The sequence below is a fragment of the Mustela lutreola genome, chromosome 3, assembly GCF_030435805.1.
Source record: "Mustela lutreola isolate mMusLut2 chromosome 3, mMusLut2.pri, whole genome shotgun sequence".
Lineage (NCBI taxonomy): Eukaryota > Metazoa > Chordata > Mammalia > Carnivora > Mustelidae > Mustela > Mustela lutreola.
Window position 1 is genome coordinate 131,512,977 of NC_081292.1, and position 27,096 is coordinate 131,540,072.

The 27,096-nt window shown below is 35.3% G+C and overlaps 1 protein-coding gene across 1 annotated transcript in view; it reads right to left on the reverse strand.

The window, feature by feature from the left end:
* Positions 1-27,096, reverse strand: part of ZNF804A (zinc finger protein 804A) — a 303,211-nt gene that overhangs the window by 67,243 nt on the left and 208,872 nt on the right. The gene's annotated exons all lie outside the window — the stretch shown is intronic.

Sequence of the window (27,096 nt, forward strand, 5' to 3'; positions counted from 1 at the left end):
TCAAACCCCTGAAAAAATGAAAAATGTAGTCAGTTAGCATTAGCTTTCATTTACAAGACATAAAATAGCAAAATGTTTGTGGCTTTTAGGTTTTCTTAAATCTAAATTTACTTTCTGTGTCATGGTTCCTTTAATGTTAATGTTGTTAGACATAAATAAATTCTACATATTGAAACATTGTTCAGGTCTTTTGTTGAAGTGCTGATATGAAGACTGAATTTCAGTTGCTACCACAGAATATATTATGTTTCTAATTTACAGATTCTAGATTCCTTTAAAATTCAAATTAACTACATATTCAGGCCTCTAATGTGTTACTGTAAGAAACTAACGCTCTCAGGCACTGGGATATGGAGATGAGATGACACAGTCCTCTCTATGTCAATGGCAATTATCCTCTCTCTAAATACAGCAGCTAAAAAGGACTCATAGTTTGAATGTTTAAATTGCTTCCACAAAATATAAATGTGGTTCACTAATTATAATCTAATGAATAAGACTTTCCTTACTTTATTGTACTGTATATTTATGCACATATTACAAACCATATAATTCATCATATTCGTATGTATACCTTATAATATACATTATAGTAACTGATAAATATGCTTGCCATAATCTAAAATTACATAATCCAGTTTCTTACTGTAAAGACAATGATCCATTTTTCTATTAGTTTTATCAACTGCACAAAGTGGTAAGCTACAAAATCTTTCAAATCATTTACACATGATTTGTCAATTCAATATTTAATTTACCACTTCTCAGCAGATATGTGAAATATTTCTTTTATTCTTTTTGATCCCTTCCAGTATGTTGTTTTAAAAAAGTTTGTTTAGTGGTGTCTGGATGGCTCAGTGGGTTAAGCCTCTGCCTTTGGCTCAGGTCATGATCTCAGGGTCCTGGGATCAATCTCCGCATCAGGCTCTCTGCTCAGTGGAGAGCCTGCTTCTGCCTGTCTCTCTGCCTACTTGTAATCTCTCTCTGTCAAATAAATAAATAAAATCTTAAAAAAAAAAACTTGTTTAAAAAGATGAAAATGAGGTATATATATAACTAAACTCATTACTGAATTTTTATAAAATCTTTAAAATAATACTTTGTGGATTAGCAAATTAAAATGAAACAAAAATTAAGTACTATGATTTCATGGCTAAAGTGTGTGAAGGAGAGATAAAATTCCAATCAATATGAGTTATATTATAATGGCAATAGTTTTTGGCTCAAAGCTGAATTAAATCTCAAAATAATATTCTTGAACAGCAATTTCTTTGTAAACTAGTGATTTTCTCCATTAATTATAATTATAGTTAAGCTACTTCCTCTCTCAAAATATTTCATTATTTCTTATTATTGTGTAGGTTTATTTTTTCTTTCTAAGACTGATATTCCCTCAGAGAAGCAATAATTGTTTCTTACATATTCTTTCCACAAAAATGGGAGAATTTTTGAGTAAAGCAAACTGAAATTTGTAGGTAAATTGCATTCTTCCAAAATATTAGCCTTAGCCTAGATTTGAAGAGAAAAACAAATCTAAAAAGAATAGTGAACATTTACTCAGTGCTTGTTTAGGATCAGTCACTGATTAAGAGTGTGCATGTATTAACTCACTTAATCCCGATTAAATTTATAGAGATGTGTATTATAAACATTTTCTCAATATAGGTGAAAGTGCCAAAGTATAGGAAAGTTAAATAATTAGCTCAAGGATGTACAATGAATAAATGTGCAGCCCATATTTGAACCAAAGTAATCTTGTTCACAGCATTTTATTATGTTCAAATTTTTAAGCACATAAAAAAAAGCAGAAATAGTGGGGCTCCTGGGTGGCTCAGTGGGTTAAGCATCTGGCTTCCCCTCAGGTCATGATCCCAGGATCCTGGGATCGAGTCCCACATTGGGCTCCTTGCTCAGTGTGGAGCCTGCTTCTCCCTTTCTCTCTGCCTGTAGCTCTGCCTACTTGTGCTCTCTCTCTCTCTCTCTGACAAATTAAAAAAAAAAAAAAAAAGGAGAAATAGTGTAATAACCAACACATAACCATCAGCCAGATTCAACAGTTAATCAACTCAGGGTTGACCTCATTTCAACTATCCTATCTCCTTCCATTTACCCTTTCCTCTGCTCCAGATAATTTTAAAGGAAATCCTCAAATTCATCTAATGTTAATTGTAAATCTTTCAGAATGTATCTCTAAAATAGGACTTTTTAGACATATCATCACAAAACCAATATCAGATCTAAAGAAAAAAAAATGAAGAAAGCACAATCATTCCTTACTATCATTGAATATACAGTGTGTTCAAGTAACTACAATCATCTAATAGTTTGAAGTAAGGTGGATTTATTTTCTTTTGAAATTCGAAGGCTGTATGCTTTTTTTAAAAGTATATTTCAAATAAAGCTCATACATTCCTGTGATCTGATGTTTCTCAGTCTCTTTTATTTTGTCTTCCTTCTCTTGGTTTTGTTATGCGTTATAATTTATTTCTCAGAAAAACTTCTAAATTATACTTCACAATTTGAAGACATATTGGGAATTATAGAAATATTACAAGAATATTATAATAAACTCTTTTTAAAAAAGATTTTGGGGGTGTCTGGGTGGCTCAATCATTAAGCATCTGCCCTTGGCTCAGGTTATGATCCCAGGGTCCTGGGTTCATTTTCCGTATTAGAGTCCCTGCTCCATGGGGAGCCTGTTTCTCCTTTTCCTTCTGCCAGGTGCTCCGCCTTCTTGTATTCTCTCTGTCAAATAAATAAATAAAATCTTTTCTAGAAAAAGATTGCACTTTTTCTAGAAAAGATTTTATTTATTTATTTTTTAGAGAGAAAGAGCTAGGGGAGGGAGAGGGACAGGTAGACTTCAAGCTGGGCTCAATCCCACAACCCTGAGATCATGACCTGATCTGAAATCAAGATTCAGAACTTAACTGAATGAGCCACCCAGGCACCCCAATAATAAACTCTTATATGACCTTCACTTAATTAAAATTGTTGCTAATATTTTGACATGTTTATTCTATCATCTATTTATCATCTATCATCTTCTTCTAAGATGTTAAAAAAATATAGCATAGTTGAAGCTAATTTTGTAACAAATTACACAGTAAGGAACATTTGTTACATTAGAACTTTCAATTTGAAACAAACTACAGTAAAGATTTAGGGCTGTATTCTAGAAAATGTTAGAGACTAGAAGAATTGGTTGTTTGTAGGTGCATCATAAGGGAAAGGAATCATAGGTATTGTCACTGATCATACATTCTTTTCAAATGTATGTAGACAAAATCAGCCTCTATTAGGTGGCATGCTTCAATGCCCCATGGCCCTTCTCCTTCATTGTGAATGATACTGAAGGAGCACTGGCTGAGCTTATAAAGCACAATGACATATTCAACACAACCATTCCACTGCAGAAGGTAATAAATATATTTGAGTGAGATGAAAAAAGGGCACAGTGGTTTAAGTAAACTCAACTTCAAATTTCCCCCTTCTTTCTGGCAAACCCACTCTATTCAAGAAAGTACCCAATTTCTGTAATGTCCAACTGAATGTGATGGAGGAACTAGTTTCTTGTAGCTAGTCAGGTCATCCAAATCCATCCCATTTTAGATATTTCTAAAAATAATGAAGGTTGAATCCTTACTTTCAGGAAAGTAGCATGTAATTCCAAAGCTAGAACGTCAAGAATGTTTTAATAGGCAACGTTAACAATTGCACAGTGTAATACTTTTTGCAGATCGGCAAACTGAAATAATGAAGTTAGTGGTATATCAACAGGCCCAGGGCCTTTCCATCAACCATTTATTAAAAAATGAATAGTACCAATGTACCAATAGTACTTTTTTTTTTTTAAGATTTTATTTATTTATTTGACAGAGAGAGATCACAGTAGACAGAGAGGCAGGCAGAGAGAGAGAGAGGGAAGCAGGCTCCCTGCTGAGCAGAGAGCCCGATGCGGGACTCTATCCCAGGACCCTGAGATCATGACCTGAGCCGAAGGCAGCGGTTTAACCCACTGAGCCACCAGGCGCCCATTATAGTACTTTTTTTTTTTTTTAAAGATTTTATTTATTTATTTGTCAGAAAGAGAGAGGGAGAGAGAGTGAGCGAGTGAGCACAGGCAGGCAGATTGGCAGGCAGATGCAGAGGGAGAAGCAGGCTCCCCGCAGAGCAAGGAGCCAGATGTGGGACTTCTCGATTCCAAGACGCTGGGATCATGACCTGAGCTGAAGACAGCCGCTTGACCAGGCATCCCCCAATAGTACTTTGAAGGGAGAAAAGTTATTTCCCAAAAGGACACATTTCATGGTGGCTTCAGCATAACATTTGGTGTCAAATAATATTCAGCCTCTTCTGAAAGGCATCCATAACTTGGTACAGTCAAGCAGTCTTCTCCAAGGAATGTGAGCTCCGTGAGGGCAGGGATTTGTAGCTGTTGCATCCATTTCTCTTTCTCCAATGTTTTTTTCGGAGCCAAGCATTGGCAGACATTCAACATATATGTAGACACTTTTGGGCATATATAACAAGCAAACAAAACAGAAACTAGCAGCACTAGCTACATAATAGTTTTAAAACAGTTGCGCTCATGCTTAGGTTTATAGTATCCAGTTATTTGGGGAATACTTTTAGAGCTAATACCAAGCTATGCTGTATATAAATTATCACTGCTAAATAGGGACTGTGATCCTATATTACATCCTAATATTTCTGCTAGGAATACTCCTTTTAAAAAATTAAAATTATGTGAGGCACCTGGGTGGCTCACTGGATTAAGCCGCTGCCTTCCGCTCAGTCATGATCTCAGTGTCCTGGGATCGAGCCCCGCATCAGGCTCTCTGCTCAGCAGGGAGCCTGCTTCCCCTTCTTTCTCTGCCTACTTGTGATCTCTCTCTCTCTGTCAAATAAATAAATGAAATCTTAAAAAAATATTAAAATTACAAAAATATAAATAGATTGGGCACTGTTAATACATAATTATTTTCAATGCTGAAAAGGAATATTTGTATGTAATTAACACTTAAAATGCTCAGAAAAATCTCCCTCTCTCCCACTATCTGTCTCTCTGCTATTACGTCATCAAGAATAAAAGCATCCTCGAACACTATATCAAAAACTAATAATGTGGGCGCCTGGGTGGCTCAGTGGGTTAAGCCGCTGCCTTCAGCTCAGGTCATGATCTCAGGGTCTGGGATGGAGTCCCGCATCGGGCTCTCCTGGGATGGAGTCCCGCATTGGGCTCTCTGCTCAGCAGGGAGCCTGCTTCCCTCTCTCTCTCTCTGCCTGCCTCTCTACCTACTTGTGATTTCTCTCTGTCAAATAAATAAATAAAATCTTTAAAAAAAAAAAAAAAGAAAACTAATGATGTACTATATATTGGCTAACTGAACATAATTAAAAAAAAAAGAAGAAGAAAAGCAACCTTGTGATGTAAATTCAGGATAAATTTCATCATAAGTTCTTTTAAAAAAGGAAGCTAAAACAAGTCTTTGATACATTTTGATTATAATGAAGAAACAAATCATAAAGGGACACCTGAGTGGCTCATGCGTTAAATGTCTGCCTTCAGCTAAGGTGATGATCCCAGGGCCCTGGGATTACGTCCCATGTTGTTCTCTCTGCTCAGCGGGAGTCTGCATCTCCCTCTGCCTGCTGCTCTCCCTGCTTGTTCTCTCTCTCTCTCTCTGACAAATAAATGAAATCTTTTTTAAAAAAATAAATAAATAAATACCAACGAGATAGCAAAACTGTTCTTTTCCAGAAGACTACCTAGGCAGAAGACACTTCATTTGGAAGTACCCAGTCCACAGTTTACATTTCCCATAAAATAGTGCACATCTTCTAGGCCGTGTCTTTTGTTCTAGTCATTACTTAAGTGATTGACTCTGAGATGGCCCAGCAACTTCGCAAGTGCCACATGACTGTATTTTGCCCCAGCCTATGTTGAAACATCTTCCTTTCCTGTCCAGGGACTTCTTTGATTCATGAAATGGGTGTTTGCAGGATCTTACTCAGTACCAAGAAAGGCACAGCCCAGAAGTGATGAGGAGTTACTTCAATATAGGTCTACTCTTGACTTGTGGAGGGTAACAGCTCCAGGATAAATTCTTTCCTCCTTAATTTATCAGGCAGTCGTTTCTGAGACCCATTTCTGAGATTCCACAGAGGGTCCCAGATAGAGTGCCAGTACGTGTAATAGTGGCAATAAGTATACTCTTATGTTGGTTTTCTTATTTACCTGTTTTATTTCTCTGGAGCATTCATTTCTGCTTCCTGGAATAATTTCCCAAATAACCAACTGCTTTTGTCCTAGGCTTCATTTTTAAGAACTGGGCTAAAATTATATGTGTTGTTTTTCTTTTCTTTTCTTTCCTTTTTTTGGAGTTTCCTATGAATGTTTTGCTCACAAGCTACATTTCCTAGAATAGTTTCAGACAGTATCATTCTTCAGTTCAAAACTCTCCAATAAGCCTTCATCATCATTAGAATAAACATTCTTACAACGACCTACATACAATTCCTACTTTACCTTTTCCTGGCTATATATCTGCCATCATCTTCTAGCATTCTCTCTCTCACTTTGCCTTACCCACCCTTATTTACTTAATGTTTCTGAAACTTCTTCAACCATACACCCACTTTCATACTTAGACTTGTTATTTATTCTTCATGGAATGTTTTTACACCAACGTGTGTACAAATTTGTTGTTAACTTCCAGCAGATCTCTGCTAAAATGCTATTTCCTTAAAGATAAATTTTCTTATCCTCATTGTGGAAGAAAAACATTTTTTATTCTCTGCCTTCTTTCCCTTATTCTTATTATATAAGTTGCAGGTGTACAGCTTTATAATTTAACACCCGAATACAAAGCAATCACCACCACAAGTCTAGTTAGCATCCATCACCATATAGTTGACCCCTTCACTCATTTTGTACACTCCAAACCACTTCTCCTCTGGTTATCATTAGTCTGTTCCCTGTACCTGTGAATTTGTTTTTGTTTTATTTTATTTTATTTGTTCATTTGTTTTAGATTCCACATATGAGTGAAATCATAGAGTATTTGTCTTTCTCCATCTTATTTCACTTAGCGTAATAGTTTCAAGGTCCATCCAGGTTGTCACTCACAGTAGGGTTTCATTCTATTTACGGCTTTTCCTCTTTTATCTTCCCCCTTAATGTGAAGAAGAGGAAGCTTATTCAAACTGTTATAGAACACCTCTGGGTATTGGAATCTGAAAGCTATATTAACAAGAAAGAGAGACTGAGTACAAAAGAAGGCATGTAGGAAAACTGATGTTTGCCTTTATCTGATTTAAATATCTTTTCTATTAGTCAAGAGAGAAACCATTTCTGAGTGACAAAGGCTGTGCTATTGTCTCAAAATATATGTCATTCTCTTCTTAAGGCCAGGTTCAATTATTTCAAAGGCTGAAAAATGGATAACAAGATAGTTTTGAAGACTATAGAAGGGACAACTAAAGGTTGAGTCAGAAAGTTACAATTTTATCAAAAGTCACAATGTATTAAATAGAATTATAATAAAATATATGCATTTAAATGTAAGGTTTTCTTTTAAAAGGATTCCACAGAAATGCATCTATACCACCATGAAAGGTGAAAGCGGAGACAGAATACAAAAGAAAAACAAACAAACAAAAAACTGTGTATTGAATATCATATGGACAACGTGATGAGCAAAATTAAGTATACCCAACAGCAAGGACACCATGTACTTTAATGGCCACGTTTACGAGATTAGACAAAGTTGTTTCTCAAAATTGGTAACTTCTTTCAGAATTAGTTTCAAGCAAGAGTATTAATTTAAAAGGCCTTATCTATTCCTCTTCTCTTGTTTAACTGATAACAACAACTGGATAACTTGCACAGAACCTGTTCATGTAAAAGAAAAATGGATCCCCAGACTTTAATTATCAGAGTACATTCTTGTCTACTTCTCTTGGCATGCCTCTTTGGAGGCATCTCTTTCTGATTTCATCCATGGGTCCTATAGGAAAGCCTTGCTTGTGACTGAGACTTGTTAGACCATCTGGTTAATTTAACACAGTATTTAGTACAACTTGAGAAGGCAACAGAAAATTGGGTAACACTTTTCCCTTCATGTTTGGAAAGATCTGATGGACAACATATTTCAATAGTTCACTGAAATTTAACATTACTCTGCATTCTCCCCATACATAAAGACTATAAGTATCCCACTTTGAAAGCAAACCAGAAAAAAGTATATCATGTTTTCTGAAGCTGAATGCTAGCTGAGCTAGAATACGAATTCTAGTTCGTATTTATAAAATATCATATGAATAGTAATAATTCCAACATGGAAATTCTATTTATATAGAATTTATAAATAATAAATAAGCATTTCAGGGTAGATGAGTGATAGTAACTTAAGGTAGTTTTTTTTCATCTTAAGAAATCTCTTAACTTTATAGGTAGCAACCATTTTCTCTGAAAGATTTTGGAAAGGATGCAATGATCTAATGCATATTTGTTACTCTCTCAGTTCTAACAGTAATCTAGGATAAGACAGAACAGTTTCTCTAGTAAAATGTCTCACTGGTTTTCTAAGCTTGAGTTCATTGAGAAAAAGACAATGAGACAGGAGTGGAGTTTAAGCGGTTTATTTGTGATCTCAGTAAACAGTGACAGAAGAGTAGCAAAGTGAGAAGAGAGTAGGAAGCAGATAAAGATTTCTGGTTTCAGCTCTGGCACGTACAGAGCTTGGAAATCATTGTTCTTGTCCTTATAACAAGAACTATCTATGAAAAATGAAAATCAATTATTTTTCTCAGAACTGTGAAAGAACAAAGGTCATAGGGTAAAAGTCCACTTCAAAATCTGGAGAAACAAGCATGTTTAGAGATGTAGTGATAAATATCTGCTTCCCTGGGTCAAAAACTGCTGGAGCCATAAATTGGTAGGAAGTCTCAAATGTTAACTAATGAATTCTATGTGCTGACTATGGTCTAGTGTGTGAGACAGAAACTCCTGGTGGCTCAAATGTTAGAGGGACACCAAACATTTCTATAGGCTTTTTTTTTCTTTTCTGTTTTTTTTTTTTTTTTTTTTTTTTTTTTTTTTTAATGAATTCCACTAGGTTCTCATGAGGATAGTCTGAGAAAGGTGTCCCAGGAAGGTGGTTGGGAAAACAAACAAGCAAACAAAAAACAAAAACAAACAAACAAAAAAACTACTATGAAATAAGTCAAGAGCCTTATCTATAACTAAAATCCACTTCCAAGGGATAGGGTATTTCCATGTTGGAATTCAAAGATGCTCTTCTAGCCAGGAAAAGGAATTTACTTTCCCTATAGTCTTCCTGTATCATTAAAGTTGTGGGTTTGACAGGTCATGACAGGGTCATGGCATGGCTTCCAAAATATAGAATGGGAATTCTAATAACCCCTCTTACCCGCCCCCCCACCCCCCAAAAAATGGAGAAAGGGCTTGGGAGACAGATAAAGGAGCTATATCACAGGAGAAACACGTAGGTCATAGACCTGAGATGGAGATACATTAGAGGACTAATATTGAAAGGTTATAAAATGCTCCCTCTCCCCACACTTTCCTAACCCAGCCATAGGGCTCCAGTATCACAGTGAATTAGAGCTGAAGGAGTTGTACATTACACACTTTTTCTGAGGAGATGTGCATAGGGGATTAAGAAGTGACACACAATCAAGGACACTAGAAGACCTTAGTTTCTGATAGTTTTCAACTGAAAATTACAAAGAATTCTAAAAGGTAAGAAAAAGAAACAGTATGAAGAGAAATGATAAGCACTAGAACAAGGCTCAGAATTTAGATATTACATAGATGCTGGTATTAGCGGAGAGGGAATTTAACGCAATTATGATGTGCTAAAGTCTCTAATAGAAAAAGTAGGCAAAAATGTAAGGATAGATGGCTTATGTAAATAAAAATTTAAAAATTTTAAGAATCATATGAAAATGATAGACATCAAAAATAGTTTCACTAAAATGAAAAAATGCCTTCAAAGGACTCATCAGTAGATGTGACACAGCTGAGAAAAAGAACCAGTAAACTTGAGGATGTATCCGTACAATCTTACCAAACTGGAAATGAAGAAAGGAAGGAAACAGAACAGAAGGACATCTAGGAACTATAGGATAATATCAGACAGTATAACATATGTATATTTGGAGTACCAGGAGAAGAGAGACAATGGAGCAGAAAGTACATTTGAAGTAATAAGGACTGAAAATTTTTCCAATTAATAATATACACCAAACAGCAGATTTAAGAAGCCCAAAGAATACCAATATATGAATAACAGTACAACAGCAACAATCATCTAGACATATCATATTTATATGGCAAAAAAGCTAAAGATAGAGAAAATCTTAAATTCAAATTTCAAAACAGGGGGAAAAGCCTTACTTGCGGAGAAACATGGATAATGATTATGACAAAGACTTCATCAGAAACCATGCAAATGAGAGGAGAGTGAAATAGTAGTTTGAAAATTTTGAAGTGTTTGAAGAAAAACAGAACAAAACAAAAACCACATCAACCTAGAACTCAATATCTAGAAAAATTATTCCTCAAAAGTGAAGCAGAACTAGACTTTCTTGGATAAACAAAACTAAATGAATTCATTTAGTTGAATTGAATTGAAATATGTCCTGCAAGAAATACTAAAAGAAGTTTTTCAGGAAGATAATTATGTAGGAAAATATTGGAGAAAAAAATTAATTAAGGCATATGAACCAAGGTATATCTGTATCTTTATTTATCTATACATACTTACATATTCTTAATGAATCCCAAAGATAATTTTATTTAAAACAATAATACTACAAATGAATTGGGTGATTATTGCATACAGATAAGTAAGATGAATCACAACAATGTCAGAAAAAACTGGAGGAAGAATTAGGAATACTCCCATACAAGATACCTACATTGAATGTGAAATGGTACAGTATTATATAAAGGTGGACTCAGATTAGTAAATACCTATGTTGTAAACCCTAGATCAGCCACTAAAAAAAGCATTAAAAAGTAGTGTAATCTATACTTCAGGAGAGGTGATAAAGTTGAATCATAAATTGTTCATTTAGAACCAGGGAAAGACAGGCAGAGAACCAAAGAATAAATTCAACAAATTGAAAATAATCACAAACATGGTAGCTATTACAACAACTATATCAATAATCACTTTTAATGAGAATGGTCTAATTACAGCAATTAAAAGACAAAGATTGTCAGAGTAGATTAAAAAAAATCCCAGACTACATATTGTCTCCAAGAATCCCACTTGAAATATAAAGCCTTAGGTTAAAACTAAAGGAATAGAAGCCAGTAAAGATTGTATTTCGAAGGGTTACTAAAGAAGAAAATGAGGCTTGCCCATGCTAGAAACTCTGGAAACTAGTGCAGAATACAAACCTCAGAGTTTTTGTAGCCATGAATCAAGGAAACTGTACTATTTAACCAATAAATCCTCATATGCATTAGCTGATGGCAGTTTCCAGAGGGCATTTACACTTGGAATTTTAGGGTTTCTCATGCTCAAGAATGGATTAGTCTCTGGCACCTGGTAAAAGTTCTCAGGAAAAGAATTCAGGCTCTAGCTGTCAGAAACCAGGACTGTGTGCATGAAAATGGTACCTGTTGATGGGTTATGGATGGGGTATCAAGAAAAAAAAAATATTTGTGATACATGTATCACATATATATATTTTATATATTATATATATATATTTACTATTTCATATTATATAACTGTTGTAATCTCACACCTATAAGTTCTACGAAGTCAGGATCTTTTTAATTGTTTTGTTCATTGCCATATCCATCGTGCCTAAAAGAGTGACTAGAACAAGTGTTTAAAAAATATTTGCTCTATAAATGAATGAATAAACTGTAACTATATTTTTGGAGGTTGTATATGTCATTTATTGCTTCTAATCTTGAACCATATTTTTGGTGGTATACACTGTTTATTTGGGTGGAAAAAATGTTTGAAATACCCAAAATGTACACTTTTTTTTTCCTACTGAGATTAAGAGGCTTAATACTTAAAATCCTTGCTAAGTATCTGTGCAAAATATAATGCATTTCATACAGTAATATTCTGAAGAATGATTTTAAATACAATAATACAAATCAAAACTGTCAATTCTATATGAAGTTATGACTTACTGATTTAGCTTGCAATGGTGAGAAGAAATGATGCACTCAGAGGTACCAATATCTGTCCATTTTGACCAGCAAAAACCATGTTCATAAAGTATAAAACATAAATCCATTCATAGAATTAAAATTAACACTAATAAAAAGGTAAAAACCCATAAATCCATTCATTCAGCAATCATTTATGGGGCTCCTGTAGGTATTATGGACCCTCATAGACACTAATATGTATAAAACTATCTCTTTTCTATTAACACCGTTACACTGGCAATGGAAAAGAAAGACAACTTTTGTTCATTATGTTATATGTGTGTTATAATACATATGTGTGTTATATATAAATATAGATGGGTGTGTTATGGTAATTTATAAAAAGTCCATAAAGAAGACCTTCACGGACACACAATGGTAAACAAAATTCTCCCAGTTGAAGGAATCAGTAGAGTCTTTCAAAATCATGCTTAATTCACTGAAAACTCAATAGGTGTCAGCAGGGGAAACAAGCGAGCGGTAGATTTTATACTGCAGGAAAATAAATTATATATAGAACCATGAAATATTACACTTTTGGAAAATCATGAGCCACATAGTGTAGCTAGAGAATGTAGAATGTGCAAGGGACTGTGGTGACTATGGAAAGGCAAGGCTGAGGTGGGATTATGAAGATATTTCTCTCCATGCTAAGGAGTCTGAACGTTTATAAAAGCTGATGGGGAAGTCCGTAAAGACTTTTAAGCAGGATGAAAGCTGATCATATTTGCATTAAAAAAAAAAAAGACATTGTTGGGGGAAGCGGCACCTCGGTGGCTCCGTTGGCTGAACATCAGGCTCTTGATTTTGGCTCACAGAATGAGCTCAGGGTGGTGGGATGCAGCCCTGTGTTGGGTCTGTTCTCAGCAAGGAGTCTGCTTGAGATGCTCTCTCCCCTTCTGCCTCTGCCCCTCGTTTCCCCTGCTGGCAGGCATGCCTAACCACGCAGCTCTCTCTCTCTCTCTCTCAAATAAATAAATAAAATCTTTAAAAAACCAGATATGATCATGGGGTAGAAAGCGAAATAGGGATAAAGCTAAGACTGGAAGCAAAGAGAGTAGTTAGGATGATGATTTTCAGGTAGAAATAAGTAAAACCCTTAACAAAAAGAGCAACAACACAGTGTGTAAGTAACAGGAAGGTATGGAAGATTAGAGACAGCACAACAGGAGATGGTGAGTAATGAAATGAAAGCTACAGAAGAGAGCAGTTCCTGTTGAGTGATGGAGACAGAGGCCAGTTTCTTCCACAACGGTGAGTGGTTGGGAGGTAAGGAGGTACATATTCTGAGTTGTCTTCCTTTTAAAGGCAAAGATACTAGCTACTCATTTCTAGGATTCCTGTTCTGTTGAATCTATAGAAGTATTCTTGAGCCTTTTTGACAAATTTTCTAGGGCTTAGATAGAAGTTACTTAATATTTTCTGATTGTTACTCAGATTTAATTTAATTATAATGTCCTCTAGAGCATTTCTTTTTATTTTTATTGTTAGATATTTATATATAGTTTAATAGAATGAATTAAAAAGATGATAACTACTATTTTACTATTTTATTACTACATAATAATAAAATTTAAAAGACATAATAAGTATTTTAAAAGTCAAAGTACTCTGACACTTTTCATACCCTTTCAGTAAATGTATTTTCTTTCAAAAGGAGCTAGTCATGTTCACTCTAACCACTTGAGCTAGGATGGTCCATGACTAAATTCAGTAAGGACTACTTGGAGGCCAAGATAATATTATGAATTCTTTTGGATTAGATGAGAAATTTGTATATTTTCTAATGCTGCATTTGGGGACTATCTAAGAAATTTTGCATATTTGTTAGAAGATATATTACTCCAAAAGATGATCACATGGAAGATGAAATAAGAGACTCTGAAAGGGAGAGGAGAATAGTGCAGATTTCAAATAAAAGAAAAGATAGATTCTTAATTAATGTTAGACTAGTTCTACTACATCCTAAAGTCATACATTTCTTTTGTTTTCTTTCTTTTTTTTTCTTTTCTTTTTTTATTTCTTGGCTACAAAATGAAATTGTCTTGCTGAGAACAAAATAAGGTAAAATAATAGTCCTCAAAACTCTTAGCTTCATGCATTTTTCGAAAATATTTTCTCAAAAAAGCAAGCATGACATTGTAGGTGTCACATCATATGAGCTCCCCGGGTGCCTTGCAAAACTCATAATGCAACCATGGCTTCCATAATAAGAGGAACAATATATGGAGACCTGCTGTCCCTCCCATTAGTGGCAGCAGGATCTGCCCCTGTGGTTAATTCTGCTTTGTCTTGAACTCCAAATGGGAGTGATAGTCTGCACATTTGATACATTGTTAGCACAGCAGGGAAAGCCCATTTGGAAATAATCATATGTTTCAGGTATCCAAAAGAAAAGGGATATTTTGCAAAGAGAAGCATTTTAACTTGAAAAACTTCAAACTAAAATTTGGGTGGAGAAGACATAATGAGGAAGGGAAAGACTAACATGTATTTATTGTCACAAATAAGCCCTATGCTTGAATTATCTCAACCCTGACGATATTAATCCTCACACGAACATTATTATTCCCATTTTACATATGATGAAAACAAGACTATAAGGATAAAGATAATTGCCCGAGATCTTGTACCATGCAATGGTGAGTCTGAATTTTAGTTGCTTTTGCTGAGCTACCCACTAAACCTCTTTGTATACCTGACTTTGTTCTCTATCAGGAGGAATTACTAGTGGCCTAAAAGAATTTATACAGCAAAAAGGTAAATGTGAAACAGATATTAAGAGAAATAAAAGTTTAAGCATAAAGTACCTTTTGTTAACATATAAATGTTTTTAAAAAAATTCGAACACAGAAAGTACAAAGTAAAATGAATCTAGTCTTTTAATGTAAATGTATGATTGCTGGTCAGCCAGTATATTTTAGGAAGGTGTCAGTCTAAATACTAATGTTTATATAAGTCTAAACAAATGTTACAATAAAGCTAAACTAAAGTTAAGGAGTTAATCAGTTATTTTTTTTAAAAAAACTTAATCGAAGTATAGTTGACATACAGTATCAAGAATGTACTTTTATCTAATAACTATTAATTTGTTAAAATCCATTAAATAACACAAATTGTAGTGGCATTCATTAGATAATGAAATCAGTATAATGATTTTAAAACATGAATAAAATTTAGCCATAACTAAATATGAATCAAAGTGTAGTAAGAAAATATTTAAAATATGGCATTGAAATTCTGTTCAGTAAAAGCATGGTATTTACTGAGAAGATACTTTGATAGTATCTCTGTGGTGAAAGTCGTGTAATCTTCTCAAACCACTCCCTTACTTTGCATTCCTAGAATGGGCCAGAGGGAGGAAGTCAGAAAATCTTTACCTGAGGAAGTTGAGATATTGTGTATCTTTATGGCTCTTGGAAAGAAATATCTAGAGACAAATGGAAAAACAAGCAAACAATATAAGATAGGGCAGGAATTTCACTAAGATGATTTCGTGACAGGTTTCAAAGGGAAAACATATGGGGAAAAAAATCTGTGTGAAAGGGAAAAAGTCATACTGCATTTTCAATTATTCACTTGCAGCATTATGGTAAAACTTCTCAATTTCCCCTAATCTTTAATAAAATTCAGATAGAGACATGGTGAAGAAATGATTGTTTTAAGGGTAAAGCAAAAGAAAAAAAAAGGGCGCCTGGGTGGCTCAGTGGGTTAAGGGTAAAGCAAAAGAATAGATAATGATGTATGTTGGAATAGACAGAAGGTTAGAAAAGAGAGCTGTTAGCTGTTAGGCAAAATGTTAAGAATGCTACTTGAAAAAACAGGAGGAAGCAAAATAAGACGTAACTGAGAGAAATAAATTTCTGTGGAAGACAATGGTTTATGAGATGGTATGTGCTGTGTGAGTATTTAGAGGCGAGAACTGGTTGCTAGATTTCCTGGTATATAGGAGGGATCAGTAAAGGTTTTTGTGTTTTGCTATTGTTGCTGTTGTTTTACTAAAAGAAACAAATATTCTGACATAGGAGGACTTAAAAAATGCAGAATTTGATACCTTAATTAGAAATGATGTTTCTAATTTAGAATATCAATTTCAATTCAATATTAAATATGTTATTTCCTGAGCCTTGGAAACACGAAGTTTGATTTTAAGCTAATCTATGCAGAGAATAACAGGAAAATAGTTGAAACTTGACTCACTCTTTCTAATTTCGTATGACCTAGTTTAACTCATAGATTAGACAAAGAGGTTTAAATAGATTTATGCAGAGTCTATTCTTACATCACAAAGATTCTTACTGGAGCATCTTAGCAGCTGTGCAGACAGACCCAGATAGGAGTCCCTGGGATTCTGAAATCTGTCAAAGGGGTTGGTCAGGCTTCCTCACATGCTAATTTTTTTTCTTTGAACAAATAATCCAAATCAGATAATTTTTTAAAACATTTTGTTGAAAACTGGTAAAGGTTAATTATTCCAAGATGGAAAAACCTCAAAATTCTCCAACTTTCACAAAGTTTTCATTTTTTATATGTTTTGTTCTAGAATTATTTATGTGTATCAAACATCCTAGGTTGGAATACATACGACTCAATGACATCATGAGTTAATTATACAGGATATTAGATGCTACTATACTTTTTAAAGTATATATTCAATTCTAGATACTATGACTTTTCTTTTGGTACTGCCAAAATTATCCTAGATATGGTCCCTTTTGAAACATAGGTCAACTTATTTTTAGCTTCTCTGCTCTGTAAAACAGTTGTAAGTCAGCTATGAGTATCCTTTTGATAAAGAAATATGATAATTTTAGATACAGATTAATATTTTACTTCAGAAAATATGCTTTAAATCAGTAATAATATTTTAAATGTGGAAATATGTAACTTAGCAGAGGGATCCAGATTTTAAATTATATATGAGTCACTAAAAATTCATTTTAAAGAGATGATTATATCCATTTAGTAAGTTACTATTCAGCTATTAAAATAATGATGCATTTATCTAGTGGCATGTACAGATGTGGCATGAATTCATTTATTGAAATTATAAATATATATGTATAGGTGTCCATAGTGATTTGTTTATAGTGTCTACTTTTGTGTTGTTGCAAATTAGGTTAGATTTTCGATTTTCTTTGTCTTTTAAAATACTACTTAAATTATTCAGCAAGCATATATACTTTAAAAATATGAGAACACTAGTTTGGATAACAAAATGAGAATAATGTGATACTTCCATGATTGATGATCTGAATATTTATAAGGACTGGAAGGAAATGACCATGAAACATAAAAGTAATCTTTAGTCTAAGTGGATTCATCACATCACTGCATAAAATTTCATACTCTAGTGTTTTAATATAGGAGAAACACTATGAAAAGTATGTTTACCCATATAGTCAATTTCTAGGAAAATGATATGTATGCATTTTAAGAACAAGTAATAAACTGCCTAGTCAATTTTGAAATTTTTCTGGAAGGAAGATAATACCTCTGTTTAATGTTTTTATAAACTATGTAGGCTGCTAGTATTTATGACTACCATTTTGAGAAATGTATCTACAGGGTATGTACTAATGCCACAGCAAAACATTCAAATAAGGCATACACAGAAAGAATAGCAAGTGCTACAAATAACATTTAATGAGAATATGGATTTCTAATGTCTTACATATTCTAGGATATTCTATCCTGTGACATGACTTTCTCAAAAAAAAAAAAATATTTACAAAGTAGAAACTTTCCTGGAGATTTTGGTAGAACAAATGATAATAATACTGATAACAGTGAACATCTAACATTATAAACTAGGCTCATTTCAGAGCATGTCATGTATGAAATGTCAGGTAATTCTCAAAACAGCTTTATGTGGTTGGTCCTGTTATTGTTGCCAATTTATACATGAGGGCACTGGGGCACAGAGCTTAAATAAGCAGTACAATGCCATAAAGAAACTGGTCATACATCTAGATTAGAATATAGACAGTCTGGCTCCAATGCTGTGCTATAATGATGAAAGCAGATGACCATGAGTTGGAATAACAAAAATCACCACCGTTCAGGGTGCCTGGGTGGCTCAATGGGTTAAAGCCTCTGTCTTGGGCTCAGGTCCTGGGGTCCTAGTATCAAGCCCCGCCTCGGGCTCTCTGCTTGGCGGGGAGCCTGCTTCCTCCACTCTCTCTGCCTGCCTCTATCTCTATCAAATAAATAAATAAATAAATAATCTTTAAAAAAAAAAAATCACCACCGTTCACACCTGCCCAAACTACTGTGCTCTAGAGGTAAAAATGGGATCAGAGAATAGAGTTATAAGGGTGCCTGCCAGGGGCTGTGGAGTGGAGGAAATGGGGAGATATTGGTCAATGGGTACAGTTATAAGATGAATAAGTTCTGGGCATTTAATGTATAGCATGGCAACTATAATTAACAACACTGTATTGTTCACTTGAAAGTTACTATGGGAGTAGAGCTTCAGTGTTCTCATCATAACAGCAACAAAATGGTAATTGTGTGAGGTAAGCATTGTGGTAAACATTTCAGAATATATACTTGTATCAAACTGTCACATAGTATACCTTTTACAATATTGTATGTCAATTATATCTCAATAAAGCTAGAAAAAATCATTAAAAAATGGGATCATAAAGGCAATAATATATATCTTTGTCTGAAACTCCTACCTGTTATTTCAATAGTCCTGACTCCTTACAAATACCCACCATGGAGAATCTCGTATGTGCTCCTACATGCTCTTTTCCTCACCTGTCAGGCCCTGCCTCCAGAAATGTCTGCTGCCAGGGCTCCTCTGCCCACTGAGCTGTATGACAAGCTCTTTCCTGCTCTTCCTCCTGGGGCAAGCTTCCATGGGCCTGGTGATCATAGTAAGGGTAATAACTCTAGTCATGACCAAAGCCACTAGGGAGGCCTTTGCTGATATGGACAAGGGCAGAACCACGTGAATGAGGCACCCCATCAATGTATAAGCACTTTTATGTGTTATATGATCTGCTCAGTGAGCTTTCATATGCATCCTTTAAAAAAAAAGGCAGAGATGACATTCAAAGAAAATTAAGTACTGAATGAAAAGTACAGAACAAAATTTTTCTTGAAACCATCTTCATTTTTCTACTTTACAACTTTTTAGAACATAAAATCGTTCTGTAGCAACTTGCTATCATTTGCCCTTATGTCCCCATCATTAAGAACAAATCACTACTAGGATTTTAACTTTTATTACATCAGTGAGTGCCACAAATGATTTTAACTTCTTTTTAAATACTAAGACATAATAGACTGAAAATTCAGAAAGTCTGAGAAATATATGAAAAATGTGAGGTGAATACTGTTTTTAAAAGAAAACAAACTGGCTATCCTGATGTGACCAAAACAAACAGTATAAGTCAAATTAAAGCTAGAGAACATATTATGATTTGGGAACTAAATTGGGTAATGTTTTATCTAGGGAATTACATTATTCAGGACACAGAGATGACCACCCAGTTCTGTGATTGACCTACTGCTCACCAAGCATTATGCTAGATTCTGGGCTTACAGGCATAAGGAGAGCTCCTAGAATGGAGGATCATAACAGCAAGTGAGATAGACAGTAACATAAATAGATGTTGTCAACCTAATAACATAAGTGCTCTGGTAAAGATTCCACAGGATTCTCTTGAGCATTTAGGGGTCAAGGGAGCCTTCTGAAGGTGACAACTGAACTAAGCTATAGAAAATCAGTAGTAATTTTCCAAGAAAATAAAATAAATAAGAAAACAGGGGCGCCTGAGTGGCTCAGTGGGTTAAAGCCTCTCCCTTCAGCTTGGGTCATGATCTCAGGGTTCTGGGATCGAACCCCTCATCGGGCTCTCTGCTCAGTGGGAAGCCTGCTTCCTCCTCTCTCTGCCTACTTGTGATGTCTCTGTCTGTCAAATAAATAAATAAAATCTTTAAAAAAAAAAAAGAAAAGAAGGAAAACAACTTTCTAGCAAGAAAAGACACCATGTGCATTGTTAGAGAGGCTTGAAAAAAAAACTTTGGGGTCAGAGAACGGAAGTGTGGTATTGTTTGGGATTAAAGTATGAGGTGCAAGGATGGAGAGAAAGGTAAAAAAAAAAAAAAAGCTTGACCACAAAGGATATGTTACGCTAAGGAATTTGCAGTTTTTTAGGTTTTTTATTATAATTAAGAGACTGGAGATAAGGAAGCTTGTTAAAACACTTAATAAATTGCTCAGACAAGAGATGATGAAAGTCTGTATCATAAAACCTATATGTAAAAAAAAAAAATTTCCAATTCTAATCAAAAGTCACACTGATTTTAGTAACACATATATTTATGATATATTCATATTTAAATAAGTTATAAAGAATGTGTTTATCAAATCTTACTTTGAGGACTGTGTTTTAAAAGTTCCATAGAATTAATATCTATAATCAGTGAATTAAATTATGTAAACCTCACTATAATTCAACTTACTTATTGCTTTTCTCTCTAAGATCCCGAATCTACATCCTAGCTGTCATGAGTTATTCCTAGTATCTGTTACATTGCACAAGCCAAATCCCCAGGTTTGTGAACACATATTTCAGGCCTGGGTAGCTGGGCCTCCTTAGGAAGCTCCTTGTTTTCAGTAAGAAATCAGTAAAGAACGGACTCTGATGTACTTTCACTCATTGTCCATCCTCAGTTTCTTCCCTCAGGAGGCATTTTACTATTACTAGACAGTATAATTTTAAAGAGCAGCAGCAGTGTACTAAGCACTGAGCTAGGTGTTTCTGATAAATCCTTACAACAACCCTCAAGATAGGTATTACAAACCCTAATTTATAGATTAGGGAAAAAAGCCCTAAAGAGCTCATATAGCTTTTTAAAAATTTTTAAAATTTAATAAGTGACAGTATTTAAATTCAAACCTGTCTCAGCTTTGAAGACATGACCAAAAAATTAGGTTTCTGAAGTAAGCAATCCAACTGAATACCAAAAAGCAATCGAAAGCTTACAATGTGCTTGGTACGGAACTAAGTACTAGGACGCAAACTTGAAATCCAAATTATTCAGACCCAGGCAAGTGGCTATAATGCCATGTTGTAAGTATCATCAGAACACAAATGAGAGGCAAGTAATTCATTTACCTCAAGTAGGCAAAGAAAACCAGGGAAAGACTAAAAAGGAGATGGCCTCAAATGAACTCTAAAGAATTATAACACTCCAGCCCAGGGGAAGAACATTTTTAGAAGGAAGAGCAAGGATGAAAACATGAGTTGAAGGTTCATGGATTATTTTGGGAATGAGTTGTCTGATATTGCCTGAGAGTTTGTGAAGAAGTATTCAGAAAATATAACTGGGATGAGATCATGGCCTGAAGCTAGGAAAGCTTGTGCATCATGATAACATATGAGATCTTTGACCTATAGACAATGGGGAGCCATAATAAGTTTTAACTGGAGAAAAATTGATTAGACTCCTGTAGGTAGGTAGGTATTATAATTCCCTCAACACTTTTTCCTACAAGTCAGATTTTTAATGAAAATGTACCCTTAATAATACCCAAAATAATCCTGGAAAAGAAAAGTAAAATTGGAGGAACGACATGTTCCTATTTCAAAATGTCCTACAAAGCTACAGTAATGGAGATGTGCTAACTATGAGGAGAACAGACATACATATTTATGTAATAAAGTGGATAGTTGAAAAATAAAACCTTATGTTTATGATTATTTTCTACAAGGGTGTAAAGACAATTCAGTGGAGAAAAACCTCCTTTCCAGATAGGGAAAAACCAGATATTCACATACAAATGAGTGAAGTAGTACTCTTTTTTTACATCATACAAAATAATGACTCAAAACGGATCACAGACAATAACGTAAGAGCTAAAATTATAAAGTTTCAGAAGAAAACATAGGAATAAATCTCTGTGACCTTGATTAGGCAGTCTTCTTAGATAGAACACCAAACCTCAAGTAATAATTTAAAAAATAGGCTGGATATCATCAAAACTTAAAACAAAAACAAAACTTTAATTATACAAATGACACCATAAATAAAAATCTGGGAAGAGAACCCACAGAATGGAAGAAAATACTTGCAAATGATATATTCTATAAGGAACTTACATCTGGAATGTTTAAAGAACCCCTAAAAACTCAGTAATTTAAAAAATAATCCAATTAAAAATGGGTACAAAATCTAGTCATTTCTCTAAAGAAGATATAGAAATGAACAATAATAAGGAGTCAAGATGGTGGAGAAGTAGCAGGCTGAGACTACTTCAGCTAGCAGGAGATCAGCTAGATAGCTTATCTAAAGATTGCAAACACCTGCAAATCCATTGGCAGATGGAAGAGAAGAACAGCAATTCTAGAAACAGAAAAACAACCACTTTCTGAAAGATAGGACTGGCGGAGAAGTGAATCCAAAGCAACGGGAAGATAGACCGCGGGGGGAGGGGCTAGCTCCCGGCAAGCGGCGGAGCAACGGAGCACAAAATCAGGACTTTTAAAAGTCTGTTCCGCTGAGGGACATTGCTCCAGAGGCTAAACCGGGACGAAGCCCACGCGGGGTCAGCGTGGCCTCAGGTCCCGCAGGGTCACAGAAGGATTGGGGGTGTCTGAGTGTTGCAGAGCTAACAGGTATTGGAATGAGAAAGCCGGCTACAGAGATAGAGCCGACAGTCAGCTCAGAGCTCTGTGTTACCTTGAACCCGTTGCAGGCTTGGTGAGCTCGGAGTGCGGCCGGAGGTCAGGCAGACAGGAGTAACTGGGTGCTGTTCTCTAAGGGTGCACTGAGGAGTGGAGCCCCGGGCTCTCTGCTCCTCTGGGCGAGAGACCAGGAGACCGCCATTTATATTCCCGTCCTCCGGAACTCTACGGAAATTGCTCAGAGAACAAAAGCTCCTGAAAGCAAACCCGAGCGGATTACTCAGCCCGACCCCTGGTAAGGGCGGTGCAATTCCACCTGGGGTAAAGACACTTGAGAATCACAACAAGCCCCTTCCCCAGAAGAGCAACAAGAAATCCAGCCAAGGCCAAGTTCACCTACCAAGGAGTGCAGTTTCAATACCAAGGAGAGCAACAGAATTCGAGAGGAGAAAGCAAAGCATGGAACTCATGGCTTTCTCCCTGTGATTCTTCAGTCTTGCAGTTAATTTAATTTGTTTTTTCATTTTTTTTCTCTTCTTCTGCTAAAATTTTTTATAACTTTTACCCTTTTCTTTTTTAACATTTTTTAACTAGTTTATCTAATGTATATTTTTCTTTTTTATACTTTTCTTTATTCATTTGCTTTTTTTAACTCTTTTCTTTTCTTTATTTTTCTTTCTTTCTGAATCTCTTTTTATCCCCTTTCTCCCCCCCTCACGATTTGGGATCTCTTCTGATTTGGTTAAAGCATATTTTCCTCAGGTTGTTGCCACCCTTTTAGTATTTTACTTGCCCCTTCATATACTCTTATCTGGACAAAATGACAAAACAGAAAAATTCACCACAAAAAAAAAAAGAACAAGAGGCAGTACCTAAGGCTAGAGACCTAATCAATACAGGCATTGGTAATATGTCAGATCTAGAGTTCAAAATGACAATTCTCAAGGTTCTAGCCATGTTCGAAAAAAGCATGGAAGATATTAGAGAAACCCTCTTGGGAGATATAAAAGCCATCTCTGGAGAAATAAAAAAACTAAAATCTAACCAAGTTGAAATCAAAAAAGCTATTAATGAGGTGCAATAAAAAATGGAGGCTCTTACTGCTAGGATAAATGAGGCAGAAGAAAGAATTAGCGATATAGAAGACCAAATGACAGAGAATAAAGAAGCTGAACAAAAGAGGGACAAACAGCTACTGGACCACGAGGAGAGAATTCGAGAGATAAGTGACACCATAAGATGAAACAACATTAGAATAATTGGGATTCCAGAAGAAGAAAGAGAGAGGGGAGCAGAAGATATACTGGAGAGAATTATTGGGGAGAATTTCCCCAATATGGCAAAGGGAACAAGCATCAAACTTCAGGAGGTCCAGAGAATGCCCCTCAAAATCAATAAGAATAGGCCCACACCCCGTCACCTAATAGTAAAATTTTCAAGTCTTAGTGACAAAGAAAAAATCCTGAAAGCAGCCAGGGAAAAGAAGTCTGTAACGTACAATGGTAAAAATATTAAACTGCAGTAGACTTATCCACAGAGACCTGGCAAGCCAGAAAGAGCTGGCATGATATATTCAGAACACTAAACAAGAAAACATGCAGCCAAGAATACTATATCCAGCTAGGCTATTGTTGAAAATAGAAGGAGAGATTAAAAGCTTCCAGGACTAACAAAAACTGAAAGAATTTGCAAGGACCAAACCAGCTCTACAGGAAATATTGAAAGGGGTTCTCTAAGGAAAGAGAGAGACTACAAGTGGTAGATCAGAAAGGAACAGAGACAATATACAGTAACAGTCACCTTACAGGCAATACAATGGCACTAAATTCATATCTCTCAATAGTTACCCTGAATGTTAATGGGCTAAATGCCCCAATCAAAAGACACAGGGTATCAGAATGGATAAAAAAACAAAACCCATCTATATGTTGCCTCCAAGAAACTCATTTTAAGCCCGAAGACACCTCCAGATTTAAAGTGAGGGGGTGGAAAAGAATTTACAATGCTAATGGACATCAGAAGAAAGCAGGAGTGGCAATCCTTATATCAGATCAATTAGATTTTAAGCCAAAGACTATAATAAGAGATGAGGAAGGACACTATTTCATACTAAAAAGGGTCTTTCCAACAAGAAGATCTAACAATTTTAAATATCTATGCCCCCAACGTGGGAGCAGCCAACTATATAAACCAATTAATAACAAAATCAAAGAAACACATCAACAATAATACAATAATAGTAGGGGACTTTAACACTCCCCTCACTGAAATGGACAGATCATCCAAGCAAAAGATCAACAAGGAAATAAAGGCCTTAAATGACACACTGGACCAGATGGACATCACAGATATATTCAGAACATTTCATCCCAAAGCAACAGAATACACATTCTTCTCTAGTGCACAGGAACATTCTCCAGAATAGATCACATCCTTGGTCCTAAATCAGGACTCAACCTTTATCAAAAGATTGGGATCATTCCCTGCATATTTTCAGACCACACCGATCTGAAGCTACAACTCAACCACAAGAGGAAGTTTGGAAAGAACCCAAATACATGGAGACTAAACAGCATCCTTCTAAAGAATGAATAGGTCAACCGGGAAATTAAAGAAGAATTGAAAAAAATCATGGAAACAAATGATAATGAAAATACAAGGGTTCAAAATCTGTGGGACACAACAAAGTCAGTCCCAAGAGGAAAATATACAGCGGTACAAGCCTTTCTCAAGAAACAAGAAAGATCTCAGGTACACAACTTAACCCTACACCTAAAGGAGCTGGAGAAAGAACAAGAAAGAAACCCTAAGCTCAGCAGGAGAAGAGATATCATAAAGATCACAGCAGAAATCAATGAAATAGAAACCAAAAAAACAATAGAACAAATCAACGAAACTAGGAGCTGGTTCTTTGAAAGAATTAATAAAATTGATAAACCCCTGGCTAGACGTATCAAAAAGAAAAGAGAAAGACCCAAATAAATAAAATCATGAATGAAAGAGGACAGATCACAACTAACACCAAAGAAATACAAACAATTATAAGAACATACTATGAGCAACTCTACACCAACAAATTTGACAATCTGGAAGAAATGGATGCATTCCTAGAAACATATAAACTACCACAACTGAACCAGGAAGAATTAGAAAGCCTGAACAGACCCATAACCAGTAAGGAGATTGAAACAGTCATTAAAAATCTCCAGCAAACAAAAGCCCAGGGCCAGATGGCTTCCCGGAGAAATTCTACCAAACATTTAAAGAAGAACTAATTCCTATTCTCCTGAAACTGTTCCAAAAATTAGAAATGGAAGGAAAACCCATTTTATGAGGCCTACATCACCTTGATCCCAAAACCAGACAAGGATCCCATAAAAAAAAAAAGAACTACAGACCCATATCCTTGATGAACACAGATGCGAAAATTCTCACCAAAATACTGGCCAATAGGATTCAACAGTACATTAAAAGGATTATTCACCATGACCAAGTGGGATTTATTCCTGGGCTCTAAAGTTGGTTCAACATCTGCAAATCAATCAATGTGAAATAATACATTAATAAACAAAGAATAAGAACCATATGATAATCTCAATAGATGCTGAAAAAGCATTTGACAAAGTACAGCATCCCTTCCTGATCAAAGTGTAGGAATAGAGGGCACATACCTCAATATTATCAAAGCCATTCATGAAAAACCCACTCCAAATATCATTTTCAATGGAGAAAAACTGAAAGCTTTTCCGCTAAGGTCAGGAATACAGCAGGATGTCCATTATCACCACTGCTATTCAACATAGTACTAGAAGTCCTAGCCTCAGCAATCAGACAACAAAAGGAAATTAAAGGCATCCAAATCAGCAAAGAAGAAGTCAAATTATCACTCTTTGCAGATGATATGATACTATATGTGGAAAACCCAAAAGACTCCACTCCAAAACTGCTAGAACTTGTACAGGAATTCAGTAAAGTGTCAGGATATAAAATCAAAGCACAGTAATCAGTTGCATTTCTCTATACCAACAACAAGACAGAAGAAAGAGAAATTAAGGAGTCAATCCCATCTATAATTGCACCCAAAACCATCAGATACCGAGGAATAAACCTAACCAAAGAGGCACAGAATCTATACTCAGAAAACTATAAAGTACTCATGAAAGAAATTGAGGAAGACACAAAGAAATGGAAAAATGTTCCATGCTCCTGGATTGGAAGAATAAATATTGTCAAAATGTC